Raw genomic sequence first — 13098 nt, forward strand, 5'->3', positions numbered from 1 at the left:
TGAGCACCATCCCTAGAAACATTTCTTCCCTTCCTTTTCTTTCCAGCTCTGCACATATCTTTCCTGATTATCTGACTAGGACTTTACAGCAATTTTGTATGTGAATTTTCCTAAAATTTTGTTCTGAAACCTGTCACAAAGTTATGGAGATAATGACTGAATGCTTGACCATTCTCTCTGGCCCTTTCCGCATGCACCGGAAATGCAAGTTCACACCGGGATATATGAGCCCGGTGCAGCCCCAGGGCCGTTCACACGCTTCTGTGTGGGCAGCTGCGGAGCTGCCGTGGCTCATGGATGTGCCTCCACATGGAGGCACATCCTTTGTTTTTTAAACTTACCTTCGCTTCCCTGTGCAGCTCCGCAGGGATGAAGTGACAGGCCCCCGCAGCCCTGGCAACACATTGGGAGGCGGAGGGCCGGTCATCCTCTTCTGCGGAGCTGTGCAGAAGAGATGGTAAGTTTTTAAAACAAAGGATGCACCCAAAAGCAGTGCCTTCAACCCGGGGCCATTTCTCGGCAGCGGGTGCACGACAGTGTTTTTGAAAAAACTCGCTGGTTTAGCAAGTTTCAAAAACACTGGTGAGGGGGAAATAGTACGGTACATCCTAGTTTCAGGGGCAGAAGCCATGCAAAGTTCTCCCCCCAACCAGTGTTTTTACCATGCTTGCACCATTGTTCTTGGCCTGCGCAGAGTGGGCCTCTTCCAGGAATTAATGACAGACAATAGAAACAGTTTTGCTTTTCTAGGAAATCTGTGTACAAAAACTTACATGGCACATGTTTCAATGTATCTTTTGAGAAAAAAACATTCCAGTTAAACTTTTGTACACCTTCAAATGCCCAAGACCAACCTTTCGAACTTCAAATGGATCCAACTATTATGTTTAGTAATCTTTGGCATATGGGTGAAATATTTTAATTTCTTATTTCATCCTTTTGAGATATTGGCATATGTAAACAGCTTCTTTTTTATTAGCAGTTCTGTTCCCTTCTCTTGGTTCACACTTTTATTTTGCTGTATTTTTAAAAGAAAGATGACATCAGCCTTGGATAGATTCCAGGCTCTTGTCCTATTTGAAATGCACAGGAGTCAATAAGGTTTATAGAAAAGGCAAGTAGTGTATAAATCAATTCATAGTCAACGACTCTGCATGAATCATCCATACTACCTGTATATTTCTGTATATTTCTGTCCTTTGGCTTTTAGTGGAGGGAAAAGAATAAGAAGAAAAAGATTCCACCAAGTGTATGAATGAGCTCTTCTCACATGTTTGTCTCAGGTTTTTAGATTTATCACATGGAACATCCTCCTGGTGGAATGTGCATATCTTATTGGTTTGAGAAGGATTTCCATATGCAATTCAGGAGATAATTTTTAGGAAACCATTGTTTTACATTTCCCTTGGTTGATTGTCAATACTTCTGCATTACAATATTGTGAAAAGCAACAGTACTTGGGAGCCCACAGGAGATCTAGCATCATCCACATATAGTTACACTGATATTAAGATGTTAGCCAACACAGGAAAATGGAATTTGGTGTTTCTCAAAAACAAGGCCATGTAATGGAGCTAACAGGTATCCTTTCCAAACACCCTTCAGTAAAGGGATAGAACTGGAAAAAATGCCTTTTAAACAACAGCAAACCCAAGCTGAAGGAGAACCATGCAGCTTCTTGATTACCCATAACAAATTTTGGTTGATTGAAGACTTTTCTAATTTCTCCACAAAGAAAGTAAATAACCATGCCATAATAAGCAGAATTACACCCTTTTAAGCCCATTAATTTCAGCTGTGCTTAGGATAGTGTGACTCCTTCACCCTCCTAACTTTCTGAGGCAGGCTAAACACACTCTGATTGAGCTAGTCAGATTTCCCGCCTTTTCTTAGCAACTGAGCTGTTTCAGATGGTAGCATGAGGTGATGTAAAACACTACTGCTCAGCTCTATAACTCCCCAGAAAGTGAAAGAAGCCAGTTATTTAACCTATGGCAAATTCCCCTTATCAAGGCACTAAAAATGAGGCAGGCTCAATGAGCAGAAGTAAAATTTATTAAACAGATGAGATGGGATAGGAGCAGTGGCAAAGCCACCAGGAGGCGGGGGTGTGCAATGCACTAGGCACACCGATTCTGGTCATGTGGGGGGTGGAAAAATCCCCCTGCCCCCCTGTGGCCCCCTGCCCCCCCTTTTGTGACGCTTCCCCGCCCCCACATGGCGCACCCCCCCACGGCGCACCCCCTCACTTATTTTTAGGAATGGAACATCCCAGAGAAGAAGCCTGCCTGCATTGCCTGGGCCAGGTGGAAACTACATTTCCCAGGGGCTCCTGGGAAATGTAGTTCCCACCAGGCCCAGGCAATGCAGGCAGGCTTCTTCAGCCTGCTCCTTTCCTAAAAGTAAGTGGAATGGGGTGCCACGGGGGGGGGGTGCTGTGGGGGGGTGCCATGGGGGCCGGGGCGCTGCGAGGGGGAAATGCCAGAGTGTGCATCAGGTGCACTCTGGCGTAGCTACACCTCTGGACAGGAGAAAACTTAAATGGATAGAAAGTAGGCAGAAGATAAACATATACAACTTCAGTTTAGTTTTCAGATTTCAGTTTTCAGCACTGGCACAGATACTTTGGCTTTATAAGTTTCAGTTGCTTAGATGTTCTAGAGCTTTTTAGTAAAAATGGTAAGTCTGATGTTACTGATGTTATGGTTAAGGGATTATCACAGACCTTAGGTCCTGAGGGTCCTCTCACAGAGAGACTTGGCATAGTTGGGTACCCCACTCAAACATAAATCTCACTCCTGAAATAAAACTTAAAGCAAAATTCTAATATACCAGATGGATCCACTTAATGTGTATAATTCCACACTAACAGTTTCAGCAATTCTTCTATCCTAGAAGATCTATTCCTATCCCTGTTTCCACTTGTGGAAAGTCTCTGCTCTTCTACCTCAACTGTAGTCTCTAAATGAAACAACCAGTTCTCCTTATCTGGGTATTATTTACTTTCGCAGCTCATGCTGAAATACACCCTTGGAGAAGATATATTTTAACACACAGTTAAGTCAATAGATGTTCACTCTCAGGAATCAAAATCCAAAAGCATTCTTAAACTCTTTCTGTCAGAGAGATAACCTCCTCCCTCTCTGAGTCATATGGTTGTTATAACAATCAGAGCACAGGTTAGTATATCAAATCAGGGTTCTTCCTGATTCCTATGGAGTTTATTTTGCCACCCTGATATTTAAACATCCTGCTTTCAGACAGACTTGCACTTTTAGGCCCTCTTTTATTGTACAGTTCATCAAAGATGGCACTGGAATTTTTCCTGCAAGATCAAAACTGATGATTTATGATAACGGTATTTATCTGGCCTAATCTAGTGATGGATGGTTGTTGAATGATTATAAGGCAAAGAAGTATGAGTTATTCTTTCTGATTCAGCTAATAATAATTTTATAGACCTCAACCCATAGCGTTTACTTACAAAATGGCTAGTTTTTTAAAGTACTTGTTTTTTAAAATATAAATATTATAATTAGAAACAAATCATAGTTTTAAAGCAGTAACATATAACCAATGGAAAACAAATATTTTTTTTTTTTATAAAAAGAACAACGCAGGGAAAAATGCAATGATCTAGGATAAGGTATCTGCTGATATTTCTTCTGGTGACCATGAAGTGTTTTTTAAAATTGGGGAGCACTAGGTGGGCCTGTTACCTAACAAGGTTTCCGATTGGCCATTGGAGATTTGATTGTGCCAATTTTTAAATCTGTTGCTTTATCAGCTGCTGTCACCACAGCACAAGGACCTTCACTGAGTGACTAAAAGTAAGCTGCACCAGCTGTTTGTGACTGACTCCACCTCCTGTGGTATCTATTTTGTAGTTGCTATTTTGTGTTTGCCCCCACTTCATTGTCAGAAGTTGAAAAGTGCCCACAGTCTTAGAAAGGTTGGGGACCCCTTATGTAGGGTTCTTACAAAAGTATGGGTCAAGCTGATCACTGGAACATTCTTGATATGGATATTTGCCTTTAATTCAGTTCTAAAATTTAAAAATAAGAAGTACTAAGAAGGAGCTGTTCTGTTGTGGTCTTATGCAAACCATTATCTAGGTCAGGGGTAGGGAACCTTTTTTCTGCTAAGGGCCATTTGGATAGTTATAACATTGTTCGTGGGCAATACAAAATAATCAACTTAAAAATTAGCCTGCTATATTTGGTCAAACATTTAATTAACTCACCTTTAATGTGATGGCTGGAACTGCTTCACTTTGGTGAGGTGTGTGATGTTAGCTGGTATTGATGATGTTACTACTTGCAACTGCTTTTCCAGGTTTGAATTTCAAATCCCACCTGGGTTGCCTTGGCAAGGCCAGACCAAATTATTTAGTGGGCCTTATACGGCTCGCCGGCCAGACATTCCCCACCCCTGATCTAGGGGAAATACGAGGAATTCTACAGATTTGGAAGGGGGAAGGAGACAAAAGTCTCATGCCTAGAGCACTGTGTGATCACTAGTTTGGAACCAAACCAGCTTTCCTTGGCTTTGCTAGTTCCCAATTACAACACCCCCACACCCACATTTACTTTGGGTAGAGTTGCCAACATCCAGGTGGCACCTGGAGATCTTCCACTATAACAATTGATCTTCAGGCAAACAATATCAGTTCCCCTGGGGGAAATGGCTGCTTTGGAGGATGGATACTATGGTCTTATATCCTGTTAAGGTCCTTTTCCTCCCACAACCCCACCCTCCCTAGGTTCCTCCCCAAAAATCTCCAGGGATTTTTCTAACTGAGATCTGGAAACCCTAATTTTCACCTGTGTGCAAGATCTCATGCTGTTGAGTGTCTTGCTGAGTCTTGGCTGTTGTGGTCTCGTGTTCTTCTCTGCATTGGTTAAACCTGCTGACTGTGTGTTGACAGGGAGGATCCCCACCTTACCTTTTTTTTGTAGAAGTACAGGGAATACACTTTAGGGATTCTATTTGAAAAGCTATCCTTTTCCCAATGAAACTATTGTTTTGGTTTATTGACAGACAGCCTTCTGTGCCCCTATGTTACTGTATAAACTCGTGTATAAGCCGACTCATGTATAAGCCGAGGCACCTAATTTTACTCCCAAAACCTGAGGAAACGTATTGACTCTCGTATAAGCCGAAGGTGGGAAGCCGGGAGGCAGAGGGAGCTTCTTATTTGGGCAGTAACTCCCCCTGATGTCATTGCCCAAATAAGGAGCTCCCTCCACCTCCAGCCTGGGTTTGAGGACGCCCAGGCAACCAAGAGGTGGAGGGAGCTCCTTATTTGGGCAATAACATCAGGGGGAGTTACTGCCCAAATAAGGAGCAACCTTCACCTCCAGGCAGGCTGGGCTTCCTCAAACCCAGCTGGGAGGTGGAGGGAGCTCCTTATTTGGGGGAGTCACTGCCCAAATAAGGAGTTTCCTCTGCCTCCCCGGGTTTGAGTAAGCCCAGCCAGCCAGGGTTCCCCTTCACCATCCCAGGAGGGCAGCAACAAGTGGCTGGAGGTCGTCCCGGCCATGCCACCAGCCTCAGCAGAGGCAGCCGGCTGGTAAGCCAGGACTCGTGTATAAGCTGAGGGGGCATTTTTAAGCCTTAAAACAGGGCTGAAAAACTCAGCTTATACGTGAGTATATACGGTAACTGAATTTTAGCAAAATACTTAGCACATCCAATTTGTTGTTTTATATGTCAATTTGGAATTAGTGCTCATTCTTCTGCTCAGATCTTCTCCTCCATGTCTCTAAATCCATTTGTGGAGTGTTGCTGTTGCCATAAATTCTAATTTGTATTGAAAGACATAACTGGGGATTAGCTACAGGGACAACAGGCCACCTGTGAAGGAGTATACAGAATTTTCCTTAGGTAGCCAAGGAGAAACAACTGAATGTTTATACAACAGCTGCCGGATGTATAAATTCAGGATCATGTGTCCTATTATCTGCTTCACTGCGTTCGTAAATTGCTAGTGTTAAAAAGCTATAAGCACAATTTGGCTTATTTCTACATTTTAAAACACTTAAAAGGCACTATTAAGGGGAAACAAAAAAACCCAGTATGAAATCCTGCAAATCCTTATGCTCTGCTAGCCTAAATGAATTTGCAATTGATTCTTAAGTCTCTATGGAAGAAGATGTTCGAATCGTGCATTGATGGAATCCTTCTGGTGGTTTTTAGCTGCTGTCTCAGTACCAGAGGGAAAAAAAGATGAAATATATTGCAAATATATTAATACAATAGATGTTGGTAATTTCTGATGTTTTTCTTGTGTACTTAGTACACACCTGTAAAATGACAGAAGCATGGTGTGGTATTTTGTTGCATAAATACTATGTATGTGTTTTGTCTCTATGACCGCTTCTGCATGGCCACGCTGGGGGTTGGGTCGGCGTATATGACGCCAACCCACTGAGACACGTTCTCAGCATGAGCGGGTCCCGGGAAACGATTTCATTATGGGAAGATGGCGCTCGCCGGGCTTGCCCGTCAGCCCGATCAACGTATCTTCCCTGCGACTGTCCGGCACGTCACTGAGGCCAGGGGACACCGCTCCGCGACCGCTCCAGAGTCGCAGGGCAGGGGGGCGTGTCCCCAGGCCTCAGCGACATGCTGGACGGTCGCAGGGAAGGTAAGTCGATCGGGAAAGGGGGGAGGGATGGCACCTTCCAGCCACTGACGTGCGAACTGTTCACATGGGGAGCTGTTCGCATGGGGAGCTGTTCGCATGGGGGGCGCAGCTGCTTTGCAGCCGCGCCACCCTCGCTCCTCCCCAGCGGCGCAGCTGCGAAGCAGCTGTGCCCCCCATGCAAACAGCTCCCTAGGGATGGTGTTTTTGCCGTCCCTAGGACGCTGTATATGGCCCGTGCGGAAAGGGCCTATGTTTTAATGTGGAGTTTTAAATGTATGTTGCTGTGACCTAAAATGGAGGCCTGTAACAATGAAAAGGGATGGATGGGTGAATGAAGTATGTTCTGATTGGATAGGAGCTGTACCCAAGGGAGTGGAGGTGACTGGGTAGTTCAGAGAGAGAGACTTTGTGTGAGAGTGCTTAGCAGTATATGTGCGTGAGGCATTGTAGAGTATGAGAAAAGTCAGTGTCCTATATGGAACTTATTAGCCTAGGTGTCAAGTTAAAAACTTAAGCTCTGTACAATTTATGAACCTAAGTGGCAAATGTGGAAAATAAGCCTTTCTGGCTAGGTCTGTTTAAGGAACTATTATGCTATTGTACCTATCTGAAACCATTGTGCTAATACAAAAACTGTTACACTGTTATATTTCCAAATAAACTCTATTCATGTTCAAGAAAAACAAGTATTTATTTTAGAGTAAAAGATCCCCTTTTAGAGTAAAGGATCCCACTATTCTGTCAGGCTATCATATACTGTTCTGTCAGGCTGTTCTGTCAGGCTATCATATACAATTATATTCTTCTTGCTCTTTGCGTCCAACTAAGCATTCTAAGTTGAGAGCCTTTGCTAACAGTGAAAATAAGGAAGACAAGGAGGGAGCATAACACACATCTCCTCAAAACTGTAGAGAGGTGCCTTCACAGGGCTTGCATGTGCATTAAGGGTCACACAGAAAAGAACAAAAATGTCCCAGTGCTGGGACAGAATATAAATTTCAATTAGCGTTAAAGAAACTATTGTTGAAATTCTGTTGAAACAGTGTCCTGTTTCTTGAATGTATAGAACTAATGCAGGGCCAGGAAAAATCCTTTAGAGGAAATATAGAAGAGCTTTTCTTTTGCAGTAGAATTGCCTCAAAGATAACGGCTTTCTAGCCAGTGGTAGTAATGTACATTGAAAAAAAATCTGGATAGTCATCAGTAAAGTTAGAATAATAAGACTTTTGAACATGAATAATAATTATCCTTTTCATAAAGAAATTTTATTTCAGAAAGAATTTATCTTTCTATATGAATGGCTGCAAAAATTACTTTAGCTTCAAAATGGAAATTTTCTTCTTGGCATACCAAAGCTCACTATATAGGGGTGCGGACTAGGAATCATTTGCATAAGAGAAGGTGCGTCATATAGAAAATTCAACTACAGTTTATTTATTTTACAGTATGGATTCTATATACGCAGACATCTGAAACATATAATGCTGTTTGACACATACAAGTGCTCTGAGATGACATTATTGAAGAGATAGAAAAAGTGCAGAGAAGGGCAACGAGAATGATTGAGGGATTGGAGCACCTTCCTTATGAAGAGAGGCTGCAGCGTTTGGGACTCTTTAGTTTGGAGAGGAGACGTCTGAGGGAGGATATGATTGAAATCTATAAAATTATGCATGTGGTGGAAAATGTTGACAGAGAGACATTTCTCTCTCTCACAATACTAGAACCAGGGGGCATTCATTGAAAATGCTGTGGGGGGAGAATAAGGACTGATAAAAGGAAACATTTTTTCACGCAACGTGTGATTGGAATATGCTGCCACAGGAGATGGTGATGGCTTTAAAGAGGGCTTGGACAGATTTATGGAGAAGTCAAATCTATGGCTACCAATCTTGATCCTCCTTGATCTGAGATTGCAAATGCCTTAACAGACCAGGTGCTCAGGAGCAACAGCTGCAGAAGGCCATTACTTTCACATCCTGCATGTGAGATCCCAAAGGCACCTGGTGGGCCACTGCGAATAGCAGAGAGCTGGACTAGATGGACTCTGGTCTGATTCAGCTGGCTTGTTCTTATGTTTTTATGTTCTTATAATATGGCAATACTTGAATCATTTGAGTGTCTAGCTTCCTTCTTGTATTATGTAACACAGTGCAATTTTAGTATAATTTTTTTTCAATTTCATCTTTTTATTTTCTTTATAAGGAAAATACTAAAAATTATTTTAAAGTTACGATCAACTGGTTGATATAGCTCTTTCCCATCCCTTGCCTTTGAGGCAGTCCCTCTGTCATTGCCAGCAGTCAGAGTATGATCTTACAAGCATTCAACCATGCACAATATTTTATGGGTATAAAAGTTCAGTATGCTTGGGTTCCATTTCATTTATTACTTGATATTGGGTCAGTGGCAGTTCACAGCAACATACGCTTGCAACAAATAAAATTCACCACTATGTAAGTCTAATTATGACACTAACCTTTGCAATATACTTCTTGAATCTTGCTGAATTAGTTCTTGTATAGAAAAGGGAATGGGATATTTATCATATGAGAATTCTTTCTTGTTTTCCCTCCCTTGTTTTGCTGCCACAGTATACAAAGAAGGTTAAAACTTACACTGTAAACACTTTTGTTTCTTCTTAGGTAGATTCCACACAGCATTTGTATAATGGGTTGTAGTCATTATAAAGGAATCTGTTTTCCTTTTTCGCATTCACATGTGTGCCCAGAGGGTGTAGCAAGGGGGGAAAGCGTCAGGTGCACTGGTGCATTCTCTGCCCCAGCCCCACCCTGCCCCAGAACACCCCATTCTGCCCCAGAATGCCCTCACCCCACCCCGAAACACCCCCACCACGCCCTCGCCATGCCCCTGGGGGCACGCGCCCGGTGTGTCACGCCCCCCCTCTCCTTGGAACTACGCCTCTGCGTGTGCCGTTCACCTGTTCAGGCAGTGATTATATCCATGGAAACAATCCGGGCTGCTTTAACTCCTTCTCATGGAGAAGCTTATCTCTCTTTTTTGTTTCCTGCAACACATGCATATCTGCACAGGCACATAGAAATGAACCCCCGCAGCCATGCTGATTGTCCCATAGTCTGATTGGCTGCACCTGCATAGTTGTGCATGTGCAACACACAAAGAAAGAAGAAGAAAAAGGGACCTCCCTGCAACTGTCAGGCAATAATGAACATGTTGCTGTAGATCAGTCATACTCGCTGCCATGAGGAGACAACGAGCTTGCAGGACTTTGTACACTGTCAGGCACTCCGAGAATCTGTCCACAATGTGCTGGGTGACATACACAGAATGGTGGGTGGGTTCTCCTTGACAGTGAACAGCATGGACCCTTAAGATTGTTCAAAATAATTGCTGGTTTAGTGATTTTTGAAAATCCCAGGTTGAGGGGTATAAAATGGGCAAAACTCGTTTGAATGGGACCTGTGCAAAGTCCCCACCCCCAACATTCTATATAACATCCTACACCGATTATATTTGGCCTGTGAGGAACCCACCTAAGGCTGTTTCTGCACAGCCAATAACACCATTGTGCTGTTGGTGTTATTGGCAGTGCTGCTGGAATGGAGCATTCGCATGGCCAGGTGCTCTGTCGATAGCTAACTTATTCGCTAAACTGCAACGCTTCGCACGGGAGCGCTTTGGAAGCGGCGTTCTGATTTTTCCCATTTGCGGCTGCACAGCAATGGTGCCACATTGGTCAGACGCCCTGGGCGGCCGGCGCCAGAAATGCCTGTGGTATTGGGCCTGGTGTATTGGCAGTCCCACCCTCTATCTCCCTGTCTGCGTCCCTCTGTGCAGCCATGGCCTGTCCTTGCATATCCGGCCAGCAGCAACGGAGACCGATGGGCTTAGGCTCAATCTGTAGAGGTGAGCCATGGATCTGGGAGAAGTGCTTGAGGAGGCACTGGTTGCAGGTATGCAGCAGTGGGATGAATCACAGGCAGTGGACTACACCTTTGTGGGCTTCAATGGGCGGCTTTGTGGCCAGCTGCTGGGGTGGCTGCGACTGCCATCTGATGAGCTGGGAGTTACCAGACGCTCTGTGTCCGCAATCCAGAGGCCCCATGGGTGCGTGATATGACGCTGGTTCTCCATCGCATGTGCCCCCTGCACACCCTGCTACTGGATGGGGGCCCAGAGCAGGACCTGGTGGGAAGACCTCATGATGACAGTCTGGACTGACGAAGAGTTGATGGCCAACTTCAGGATGACAAAGGCCACGGTCATGTACCTTGCACGCACATGCAGCCGCACCTAGAATGACAAGACAACCTGCGGCCTGCCATCCCTGACGAGATGCGGGAAAGCATGGCCTTGTGGTACCTAGCAAGCGCCAACAGTTACCAGGAGGTGTCCCAGCAAGTTTGGAGTTGGTCTGGCCACTGTGGCAGAATACATGCTGGAGTTCTGCATGGCCATGGAAGTTGTCCTGTTTGCCAGGCTGGTCCAGTTCAGCAGACAGATGGAGGAGGTGGGTGGAATTTAGGGTATGCGCAGCATGTCTGTGCACCTGGCCCTCCACACACCCCGAGAGGGGGGAGGGGCCATGTCTTTCAGTCAAGATACACCCTGACCAGCCTCTCTCTTCCTCCCCCGCCCTCCTCGCCTATGCAGGTGATGGCTGGCTTAGCTAGCATCAGATTTCTGCAGTGTGTTGGGGCCATTGATGGTTGCCACATCCGGATATGCCACCCTTCTGGGGCCCTGGGCCAGGTTTTGGATCTTGAGCTCCAGCAGGCCCCTGAGGCCGTCTGTACTCTTGGCCATAAGCTCGTGGGTACGGGCCAACACGTAGGCCTCTCATTGCAGGTGGAACTCTTTGCAGCTCTGGATCTCCCGCAGCTCCTCCAGGTCTCTATCTCACCATGCCATCTACTCTTCCTGGGCCACTCTCTGGGCATGGGCTTTGGTGGCACACTGATCCAGGAGCTGGTGTCCCAAATTGGTCAGGAAAGCCACCCATTGGATCTGACGCCAACTTCGTGCTATGCGGCGCTCGGGCGAGGTCTCCTGCAATGGTGGCAAGTGTGCTGGATGAGTCATGGGGTGACCTGTGGGAAGCAAATAGCATGCCTGGTTACTACCAGCTCCCCCCACCATGGGTGGTATGGCCTGTGTCTGGCAGGGCAAACTGCCAGAAGCTTCCACCTTACCTCTCTCCAATGGCTGTCTGGAGGTGCCCTCGCTGGGGTCATTCTCCTCCTCTTCCCCCCTCCCCCTCCTCCTGCTGGGTGCCAGCATTGGATGTGGTCCCTTCAAGAGTAATGGTTCTGCGTGCACACATGGGAGCGTCGCCCCAACGTCAACCGGCCATCTCCCAGCCATGGCCCTCTGGCTCCGTTGCTCAGGGCCAGCGGCCTGCCACTGGTGGGGGATGGCAGCCACCAGAACTTACTGGTGCCTGTCAGGGAACCTCTGTTGACTGGGCCTGCGCCCGGGTCTGTCTCCTGCGTGACTGTGACATTTGCAGGAGAGAATGGTTGCGGTCTGCAGTGGGTTCTGTGGAGTAGCAGCCGTGCGCCATGGCTGCTTAGGCAGGAGGTTGAAGGCGTGCCTGCGGCCTTTGCTGTAGATTTTGCATTCTTTTTGGATCTGAAAAATAGTTCAATGAGACTCAAATGATTATTTTTATTACACACATATACACACAACCCTCACTAGCACTTTGTGGGCACATTTACACTTCATAAGGTGGTACAGTTTCAAAATATGATGTTGGCCTGCTCCAGAACTGATAAGAAATATCTCTAGCCACCAACCTAATCATATAACAATTCTTCAGGAACTTGAAACAATTAATTTTGGATGTATATTAATACTGATAATATAAAAGAAATAAGATGAATAAGGTGTCAATATTCACAGTTAAATATAGCTAGAGAAATAAAGCAAAAATTAAACTATTTGTCAAAAGCAATTTATGACCAGCTAAGTCAGTGGAAAAATACTGTTTTCTTCCTTCACCACACCAATGACCTTAGGATTAATGCTTATGCTGCTCTTCATAGCTTGAGATAGGTCTTTTATTTCTTTTTGCCCTATCACTCTGATGTCAGACTGTGCCATTGATGTGTCAGTGACCTTGAACAAAATTTAGTTTTGAATATTTCTAAATTTACCATCACAAAATACAATGAGAATGAAGCAATTATAGAAGGGCAAGTTCAAAGTGATTTACATAAACTGTGGTTTGAAAATACATGTTAAGTGGCGCCTGTAATTCAGTGTACAGAAGAAAACTCAGAAGCACGAGCAGAGGCACACTTTGGTTTGGCTTAATATGACTGTATGGCTTTATGCCAACAAAGCTTTTGTAGTGCTTCCCTGTCCTCATTTTAATAACTGTTATTTTCTAAGTGCATTACCTCATATTCTGGCTACAAGCCAGATGTGATCTGATGGTGGAGGAAAAAAACAGGAGAAAGACA

At 44.9% G+C, this 13098-nt stretch overlaps 1 protein-coding gene across 3 annotated transcripts in view; it reads left to right on the forward strand.

Moving 5' to 3' along the window:
• SLC44A5 (solute carrier family 44 member 5) overlaps nt 1-13098 on the forward strand; it is a 166407-nt gene that overhangs the window by 97911 nt on the left and 55398 nt on the right. The gene's annotated exons all lie outside the window — the stretch shown is intronic.

Source organism: Sphaerodactylus townsendi, linkage group LG05 (assembly GCF_021028975.2).
Source record: "Sphaerodactylus townsendi isolate TG3544 linkage group LG05, MPM_Stown_v2.3, whole genome shotgun sequence".
Lineage (NCBI taxonomy): Eukaryota > Metazoa > Chordata > Lepidosauria > Squamata > Sphaerodactylidae > Sphaerodactylus > Sphaerodactylus townsendi.